Raw genomic sequence first — 10712 nt, 5'->3', positions numbered from 1 at the left:
TAGCCTTTTGAAGAGGAAGAAGAGATGTTTCCGGAACAGAAAGCACTCCCACAATTTTTTTGAGTCTCAAACCTTCTTTCAGCTCTTCAGTAATCTTAGGCAAGTCACTCCCTCCTTGTATTTGCCTCTTAGAAAATCTCTCTTCCTTGGAGCCTATGCCCAGGTGCCACCTCCTACAGGAGAGTTATCCCAATCTCCTCACTTGTCCTCCAAAAAATTACTTTGCATATTTATTTTGTATTTACTTTTATATTTTTTTTCTTCCTGGTAGAATGTATGCTCCCTGAGGGGCAGGGATTAATTCAAGATTTTTTGTCTTTGTAACACCAATGCACAATACCTGGGCACAAAGTAGATCCTTAATAAATGCTTGTCGAGAGCCTTTCTTCATAGATAAACACAGGATGTGAACCGGCAATTTTCAAAGGAAGAAATTCAAGCTATCAACAACCGTATAAAAAGTTCACAGGGGGCAGCTAGGTGGCACCAGCCCTGGAGTCAGGAGGACCTGAGTTCAAAACTGGCCTTAGACACATAACACTCACTAGCTGTGTAACTCTGGGCAAGTCACTTAACCCGGATTGCCTAACCAAAAGCAAAAAAACGAAAACAGAAACAAAAAACACCAAATCATTAATACCTAGAAAAATGCAAGTTAAAACAACTCTGAGGTTCCACCTCACATCCATTAGATTGACAGAACGACAAATGTAGAAAGGGCTGGAGCAGGCATGTTAATACGTTGTTGGTAGACTCGTGAATTGGTCCAGCCATTCTGGAAAATGATTGGGAACTATGCCGCAGGAATCATTTTAACCAAGGAAAAGAACCTATATATACAAACATATGTACAGCAGATCTTTGTATAGTATCAGAGAATTGGTAGCCACTGCCCAGCAATACCTTCCAAAACACACAGACACACAAAGAGAAAAAAGAAAAGAGTATTTTTAAATGAGCTAAAGGAAGGCCAGAAAAAATCACAGAGAAACATAGAAGCTTTGAAAGCTACATGTATGAATTGTCATTTATAATAGCATTATTTAGAAACGTTCTTTATATTGTAAATGAAGAGTCAAGCTGCATATAGTATAGATTCACAGTTTCATTACAATCCTCATTTTTCTGTTCCATTATTAAATGCCTATTTTGTTTGAGGTTAAGTTTTGAATAAAAATTTTTAAACTGTTTATTGAATGAACAAATGAATGAATGAAAAAAATTTATTAAGCACAAAATGTAAGAATCAGGAATTTATAATGTATTTGGTAAACAATGGAGAGCCCCTGAAGGATTTTTTAGGCAGTGATCAGAGATATATATGTTAGGAAGAATGATCCTTCGACCGGAGCAGAGAAACGAATTAGTGAGCAGCGATGATAGTCTAAAGCAGCTAGGTGGCGCCATCGTGCACAGAGTGCCAGGCCTGGAGTCAGGAAGACCTGAGTTCAAATGGTACTTCATACAATTACCAGCTGTGTGACCCTGAGCAAGTCACTTCACCCTGTTTGCCTCAGTTTCTTTATCTGTAAAATGAGCTGGAGAAGGAAATGGCAAATCATTCCAGTATCTTTACCAAGAAAACCCCACATGGGGTCACATAGAATCGGACATGACGAAAAACAACTCAACGGCAAAAATGATGGTCTAGTGAGAGGTGGTGAGGACTTGAATGAAGGTGACGGCAGTGGGGGTAGAGAGGAGGTTTACAGGTGCCTGAGATGTTGTGACGTTGAAAGGGACGGCCTTTGGCAAACTGATTCAGGGGGTAAATGGATGGGCGAGGAGTCCAAGATTTTGAGTCTGAGTGACTGAGTGGATGGAGGCGACATCATCATAAATCCGAAAATTAGCCAAATATGGAGGAACAAGAACAGGATTTAGAGTCAAATAACCTGGGTTCAAAACCCTGTTCTATGCCTTTGTGAACATGGGCAAAATCACTTAACCTCTCTGGGCCTCAGTTTCCTCATCCATAAAATAATAATAGCTAACATTTACTGAGTGCTTTGGCTTTACAGTTGATCCTTACAACAAAGTTGGTGCAGTTATTATCCCCATTTTACAGATGAGGAAACTGAGGCTAAGAGTGTAGGTGACTTGCCAAGGATCATACAGTTAGCATGCATCTGAGGCAAGATTGGAACTCAGGGCTCTCTGACTCCAAATCCCAAATTCTGACGCTGCCACCTGGGCAAGTGGTCCTTTCCAGCACTGCTTCGAGATTAACTTCCTCCTGGTAGAAACGAACCGCGTGTACCTAAAACATACAGATTAACAAACTTTCCTGCAAATCAACCCCTCTTATTTACACCCAAGCAGGGTACACCGTGAAGGCAGATCCAGTCGATAAATCATTAAGCTTTTAAAGCCATTATTAGGCACAATCTGCTGGAAGGGAGAGCCTCCACTGGTTTCTCTGCCTTCTCTTTTGTTTAACCCTCGGGAAAGCGCCAGATCTTTCTTTTGTTTTGTTTGAACAAGCTTAATATTTTGCCAGAAATTTTACCATCAGTCCTTTCACCTCTTCTTCTATTGTTCCCAGATCATCGAGTTCCTGAATCAGAAACGTTGTTCTAATACCAAAAGCTCATAAAATATTCAGGTAGCAAGCTGTTCCCTTTACCTTGGAGTACCTTCAGTCATTCAGGCCCTCCCTTTCTGCCCTTACAAGAGCAAATCCAAGATGCTACCGTTCACAAAACACAGTGGTGATTGGAAAATGTTTCCTAAAGGAAGGTCAAAAAATGCAGACCTCTTCTCCACTCCACCCTAAAATCAAAAACAAAAGGAAGTCCAATAGGTTTGCATTCGACCACAGTCTTCAAATTTTTTGTCAAAAAGAAAAAAGATAAATCCAGGGATTTTGTGTTTTAAAGGATAATTTTCAAAGCAATAATAATCAAAGTTCATTCTATCGGCATTTATTAAGCTCCCACTATGTGCAGTTTCAAGAGGAGGAGAATGCTATTTATTAACTAGGGAAGACCAAGAAAGGCCTCATGCAGCAGATAGCCCCTAAGCTGGGCTTTGGAGAAAGGTAGGGATTCTGAGGCAAGAGGTGAGGACTTTCCAGACTTAGGGGATTTTAGGCGGAGGCTAGGGATGGAGGGAGAAGCTAGCAGTCTTGTGTGACTGAAAAGGAGAGAGGCTGAAAGGGGAAAGTGTGGAATAACTCTGGAAAGGCAATTGGGAATTGGATTGTGGAGAGTTTTAAATGCCCTGCTGATCATTTTGTATTGTGTCCCAGGGACAATAAGAAATGGGGAGGGGGCAAGTAGGGAGGAGTGAGAGGAGTGTGTGATGGAACTGTTGTCATTAACAGAACTTCACCATCTGCAGGATGGAGAGGAATCGTGACTTGGGAAATAGAGGGTCTGGGTGTGTAGCTTCAGTATCCTCATCTGTAAAACAAGGGTGACGATAATAATAGCTCCTAGAGATAATATCTGAGAAGAGCTTAGCAAACTTTAAAGTGCTCTATAAATAATGGTTATTCTGATTCTTCATTACTTGGCAAATAGGTCCCAGGGTGTTTCTTGAGGCACACAAAGGTTAAATGATTCACCCAGAGTCCAAACTCAGTTGTGTCAGAAGGGGGATTTGAACAAGGGTCTTTCCCTGATTTCAAGCAGTACCTCTTCATCTGCTAGCCTACAGTCTGCCTCTGTTTTCCTTTAGAATCACGTAAAAATTGTGGCAGACTCACCCTGTGACTCTCATGGATGAAGCCCAAGCTATTCCTGGCATGTGCAGGCTCACTTTTCTTTTATTACTCCCTAGTATCAGAGAAACAGACACCCTCATGCTTACACTTGCCTCATTATTTGGGCGTAAACAGAAGAAAGGGAAGCTTTTTTGTTTTTAAATGTTAAATTTGAAGAATCCGTTGCCCAAGAGTTAAGTGTTCAAGTCATGTTCTTACAGGGCAGTTAATTTGCTTTGCCAAGAAAAATGTCCCTGCTTTCTCTTGAAATCTGACACTGTCACTTAAATTGACACCCGAGAGTTTACAACCACACATTTAGAGCAAAATAAAAAATCAAAATGTTTTCCTGGCAGAAGCGTTTAGGTTGTATCTTTTTTTTTTTAATCCACATTTCAGCTTTAAAGAAGCAAGTATACATTTGCATGCAGTGATTAAACCTAGCCATTGTCTCAGAGGCTGACCATGTAAATAATTCAAATGAATTCATCAATATAGAATAGATTTAATAAGCATAATGAACGCTTTGACGAAAGCACTTAAGACACTCAGTCGGCCCCAGCTTCCTCCTCCTCTCTAGGATTTCAGATTTCCCAGGGAACCGAAGCGAAGCCTGGTTGCTCCCTCTCATTCAAATTATGCAAAGTTGCTATTTACCCGGTTGCAATTTGCATGTCTCAGATCTTGCCAAAGCCTGGCATTTAAGGGGCATGGGGTGAGGAATGAATGTGCCAAAATGGAATACTGGGGAGAAGAAAGGAAAACACATGGAGTTGAGTGCATCCTCCCTTTCCCCAGCACATCCCCAAATGTAAATGATTTAGAGGACCTCTCAGGGCTCCAGAATTCCATGCTTCTACTAAAGATTCCCCCCCACCCCCACCCCACAAATGGCAGCTTTTTTTTTTTCTTAGAAGAAGGCAGCCTGGTATAGTTCACAGAAATGCCAGACTTCAAGTCAGGGAGGCAGTGTGCTCCAGCGAAAGGAGGCTTGGCTCTAGGGTCATCCTGCTTCTGATGCTTACTGCTAATAGCTGTGTGAGACTCTGAGCAAAAGCCTAACTCACAGGATGGCTGCAAGGCTCAAATGAAAGCACCTGTTTTCACCATCTTGATTTTTAAGTCAGCTTAAATCTCCAAAATCTGTAGTATCTCTCCTATTGGCATCTTAGAATGGAAGCCCACTGAAGGCAAAGGATGTTTCCTCTGTTTTTGTCTCTCAGAGCTTAGCACAGTGCTTAGCAGAGAGTAAGCACTTAATAAGTACTTGTTGATTTAGTGATTGAAATGAGCAAGCATTAAAAAAATTATTTTTTTTTTAAGGAACAGATCTTAGACTAGTGATTTCAAGGGTCAGAGAACTCCCAGATAAGGAAACTCCCTCTGCTAATGCAGGTCATCCCCTTCTCTGCTCTTTAGTCTTTTTTAAATAAAATTTTATTTTCTCCCCAATTACATGTAAAAACAACTTTAACATTGTATTTAGTTCATTTTTTATTTTTAAATTTTTAAAAATTAGTGTTTAAATTTTGAATTTCAAATTCTATCCCTCTCTCATTTCCCTCCCCTCTCCCTGACATGGTAAGTAATCTGATATAGGTTATACATGTCAGCAATTTAGTCTTAAGCAGGGGTTCTTATCTGTCTTTGACAGTCTGGGGAAGCCTATGGACACCTTCTCAGAATCATGTTTTTAAATTCATAAAATAAAATACATAGGAAACCAATAACATTAAAATACAGTCATCAACATCTTTTGGGGGGGGAAATTCAGGACCCAAAGTTAAGAATCTGACTTACCTAGAGCACCATAGACCATCTAGAGCAGAGCGTCATGCTCTGGAGTGGAACCTAGACCAGATCAAAATGTATTTGTGAAATATTTAACAAAATAAGTAAAAATACAATAGAACATAGATAATGTTAATGTGTGGTTTTCTAAGACAACATGCAGCCTGCAGTGACTGTTTAGTGGCTCAGGTTTCTATTTGTGTTTGACACCACTGACCTACACCCCTGAAAAGTTAAATGATTTGCCCAGAAGTCACACAGCCAGTCCATTCCAGAGACTAAAATTGAACATGGATCTTCTCGGTTCCAGGGTCATGCCACATTCTCTCCAGTTTGTTTTTCTTAAAAATGCAAAATCTCTGAGAAGTTACGTGACTTGCCCAGGCGTCACGTTATCCATATGTGTCTAAAAACAGGTTTATGCCTCGGTGTTCCTGGTTCCAAGGTCATCTCTCTATGCACTATGCCCTACTTTTGCTCAGATTTAGAACAAAAAACAAAAAACATAGACAAAATCCCTATTCCTGCCTGAGAGCTAGCAGTACCTGAATCTCTGCACTATTTTTTCCATGTCCACCCCTTAAAAAAAAAAAGCAAACAAAAAAGTTTATAAAATTCTATTAAATGAAGCAGTGGGGTGTAGTGCTAGGGCATAGGATGTGCTGTCAGAAAAAAAAACTGGGTTCAAATCCCAGCTCTGACAATTACTAGCTGTGTGGCCCTGAGCAAGATTTACAATCTCAATGAACTTCAACCTTTTTTTTTTTTAACTGAATTACAGATCAGTGGTAGTGGTGGTAGGAATTCCCAGCCAATGAAATCACAGATACTTAAGGTAATAAGGGGTATTGCCCAGTAATATAGTACATAGGGTGTTCAGGTTAATAAAATATATGTGACTGAAGGTTTCCAGCTATGCCATGCATGCTTTTCCAAAGTCTAAGATAATAAACAGCTCTTTCTGGTTATCTCTTATTTAATGTCCAAGGCCCACGCTGTGTTGTGCTGCTCAGTGCTGAAGCACAATCCAAATGGATAAATGATAAAACTACAATCCATAGGCAAGACACAATAAAATTATTGACTATCTAAAAATGGGGAGAGGCAGCTGTTTCCTGGAGATGGTCGTGTTCAGAAAATTTAGGGAAAGTCTCACACTATAAGCACTCACCCACCCACCCGCCCACATCCAGACTGACATGTATATGTGTATGTGTGTGTGTGTGTATATATGTATATATGTATATGTACACACATATATATATGCATATACGTACACATAAAATACATATATATATGCATACACATACACATACACACACCCCTGGGGGGTGGTGGAGGATGGTTCATCTACAGGAAACCTAGTGCTGCAAACTGTTAAACCTAGAGCAGAAGGTCACCTAGTCCAACCTTTTTTCCGTTCATTGTCAGATTCTCAAGGGCAAGTACTCTTTTTTTGCCTATTTTTGTATCTATAGCGCTTAGCACATAGTAGGTGCTTAATAAATATAGAATGATTGATTGATTCTCATTTTATGAGTTGAAAGAGATCAAGTGATTTACCCAAGCTCATGCAGCTAGGAAGTAAGCCCAGGCCACCGAAACATGGAATTTTAGACATGGAAGGGACCTCCAAGGTCATCTTATCCAACCCAGACCTGAAAATGAAATGCCTTCTGTGAGAAGTCAAGCCTTTATTTCAAGTAGGGGGAAGGGATGACCTCCAGAGGCAACCCAGCTCCCATTTGAATAGCTCTGATTGTTTGATCAACAAGATCCAGTCTCATTTCTCTTACAGCCTTTCACTTTCTTGAAGACAGCCAACCGGTTTTCCCTACCCCTGTTAAGCCTTCTCCCCTCCAGGCTCTACACCCCCAGTTCCTTTACATAGTCCTCATATTGTGGTCCCCAGGCTCTCTGCTGATTTGTTTATTATCTTTTGGATACTCCCAGGTTATCAACATCTTTCCTTAAAGGACTGTGATTCCAGTAGTCATAACCTATGTCATGATAGAACCCCTAGGTCCATCACTGGGCAATTTCTTTGAGCAAGACTCGGAGAAATAATACTGATCTTTCCATCTGGACCAAGACTTGAACTAGCCCTTCTAGGCTCCTTGACGGCAGAAGGCAATGGTTAACTTACACTTTGTAATTGGTCAGATGCCTCTCTTTTCCTTTTATGGTTTTCACAGCTTTTGGCTTTTTGATCGCAATCGCAGATTTTGAAGCATGTCAGGCCCTCATACATTTCCCTTTCCCTCCACCACCAAAAAGGACTGGTACTTTCTGGATTTTATTTATGACCCCATTGTACCATTTCTTCTTCTCTCTCCATTAATTTCAAGTTGAGCCACAGGGAGCTTAAATGGTCTATTATCTACCCCCTGAATCCACATTTCTTTCCGGGAGATAACCTCATTCATGAAAATGAGGTCTCCCCTAATTAATGTTGCTTTTTCTCCAGCATCTGTCTTCCTAAGAAAGAGTGGCTCATTTAAGCTACAGTTTTGATCAATTGGGGGGAGATTGCCTGAACCCCCTTCCAGAATGACCTCAGCTCGTATATCAGTCCTAGAGGCTGATTTGAACCCAAAGCGGATTGGTCATTGGGCGCTTCTATCTTAAACATCCTTTCTAGCCACAGAATAAACCTCTCTTTCTCCTGTGCTCAGCCTGTCACCCTCTTTAACCCTTTCCTTCCTCAGTAGATGCTGTGTGATGTGGTAAAGAACACAATGAATCCAGCCCCAGAAGAATGGATCTGAACCCAGAAGGAATCCCCACTCTGATGTCACTTTCCCCTCTTAAGGCCTCAGTGTCTTCGCCTATACAATGAAGGGGTTGAGGGATGGTCTCAAAGGCCCTTCCAGCTCTATATGCTGTGACCCAGCTGCCTCTGTCGGAAGCAGTTTATGTCGTTTCTGATTTGGAAGGCTGGTTGCTGTTCCCCATACTGTTACACACCCTTTTCTCAGGCTCTAAAAATTTCACGAGCATTTTCTAGGATCATAGATTGGGCTTAGAGACCGTATAATCCAAACCCCTCATTTTATAGGTGAGGAGGCTGAGGCACAGAGAAGGCAAATGACATATCCAGGATCACACAGCCAGTGTCTGAAGCGTGATTTGAACCTAGCTCTTCTTCATTCTGAATGTAATACCCTATCCACTACACCAAAAATATTTTCCTTACGTTATCTCATTTTATCCTCACAAAAACTCTATGAGGTAGGTGATATTATTGTCCCCATTTTACAGAAAAGGAAACTGAGGCAAATAGCTTAAGTGATTTTCCAGGGTCACATGGCTAGTAAGTCTAAGGTGAGATCTGAATTTCTGTCTGACTTCAGATATCCACACTGCCATGCCCACTCTCTAAGCCTATGTGAAGCACCTACTATGTGCTAGGCACTGTTTTGCTCACTGAGAATACAAAGCCAACAACAAAATAACCCTAGTCCTCGGGGAGCTTTCCTGCTATTGGAGGGAAGCAGCATGTGCAGAGCTGGCTTTCTTTAGACTCAGACTTTTCCTGTGTAACCCATCCACTAGTGCCTTCCCCTCAAAGGCTTCCTTCCATCTGTTCTGTCTTTATCTCATACGTATCAATTTATATACATGTCATCTTTCCCATTAGAACGTAAGCTTCCTGAGGGCAGGGGCTGTTTCTTTTTCCTTGCATCCCCAGGGAGTGCTGGCACTAGTGAGTAGTAATTAAGTTTTCATAAATGACTGATCAACTGCGTAAATTATTTACATTGCCTCTAGAGCTGAGAGTATAGAAGGGGGGGGCAAACCATCCCCCCTCTGTGATCAGACCCCAAGCTCTCCTGCTTCCTGCACCCTAGTGCTCCTCTTTCTGACCCTAAAAACTATGTCCTTTGCCTTGAGAAGCGACAAGGTAGAATATAAAAAGAGAACTGGGCCTGGAGTCAGGAAGAGCTGAATTTAAATCCAGCTTTAGTTATTCACTAACTTTGTGACTCTGGGCAAGTCACTTCACCTGTCTGCCTCAGTTTCCTCAATTGTAAAATACGGGTATTAATACCTCTCATGTTGTGAGGATCATATGTATGTGCTATAGAAATGCTGGTTGTTCTTGAAAAGAGCACTGACTTTGAAGCCAGAGGAACTTTAAAGTTCAAATCCTGGCTACTACTTATTGACTGTGTGACCTTGGATGAGTCACTTTGCCTCTCTAGGCCATGGTTTTCTCCTTTATTAATTGAAAGCAGTTGAACTGGACTCTATCTGTGGTTACTTCTGACTCTAATGTCTGTGGTTGTAACCTTTGGTAGCTGCCTGTAGCCTTACCTGTCTCCCTAAACCCTTCCTCTTTCCTACCTAGCTAGACATGGGATTCTGATTCCTTTCTAGATAGACCTGCCCAAATGGGCACAAGGCGTATCTGTGCAGGTCTGTCCAGAAAGGGGGAGGGGTCGAAGGATTAGACCCTTAGGGTAATGGATGCCAGGCATCTGAGAGGAGAAGAAAATTACATGTGGGGGCAAAAGATACCAAACCAGGAGGCTGGATGCACTGAGGGGAGCTTTTTACAGGGCTTCCTAGTTTTGTCTAGGGTCGGCCCTGGCTTCACAGCTCTACTTACAGACAGATATGTAACATAATATGGGACGTTTGAGAATCAAACAGAACAGATGCCATCCGAAATGAATTTATTCATTCGTGTCTATTGGCCTGTAGCTGGGAGGCTGTGGCTGTCCTCTCAAATGGAATCTGTTTCCTTGACATTGCCGGATCAGTTCCTCCTTTCTCATATGAACAGATTTCCATTTTTTACTCTGGCTTGCCTAGAATGCAGAAGAAAAATACACATTTCTAAAGTTCCAGCAACCAAGTGACAGGCATCATGTGCTACATTTTAAGTCAGAGAACCTGACTTAGTCTACCCCTCTCCCCAGTGTAGGTCCCTTCAGGGCAGAACTGTCTCATTTTTGTCTAGGTATTGTGTATACTGGAAGTTCTCAAGGGACAGCTAATAAGCCCCCGCTGGTAAGAGCCCTCCGTGATTATCAGGTGATATCAATTAGTCATCCAGAGTTAAACAGCTTTTTGAAGCTAGTGTTTACTAAATAGACAGCATTCATATAAAACATCCCCCTCCCCTCCCTCTTCCCCTCACTAGTATATACAGAGTCCAGGGAGAAGTAGAATCAAACAGTTTATGTAGCAAAAGAGATAAGCTCCTGGT

Source organism: Phascolarctos cinereus, unplaced genomic scaffold (genome assembly GCF_003287225.1).
Source record: "Phascolarctos cinereus isolate Bilbo 61053 unplaced genomic scaffold, phaCin_HiC Scaffold_5;HRSCAF=322, whole genome shotgun sequence".
Classification (NCBI taxonomy): domain Eukaryota; kingdom Metazoa; phylum Chordata; class Mammalia; order Diprotodontia; family Phascolarctidae; genus Phascolarctos; species Phascolarctos cinereus.
This window is presented reverse-complemented; position numbering follows the sequence as displayed.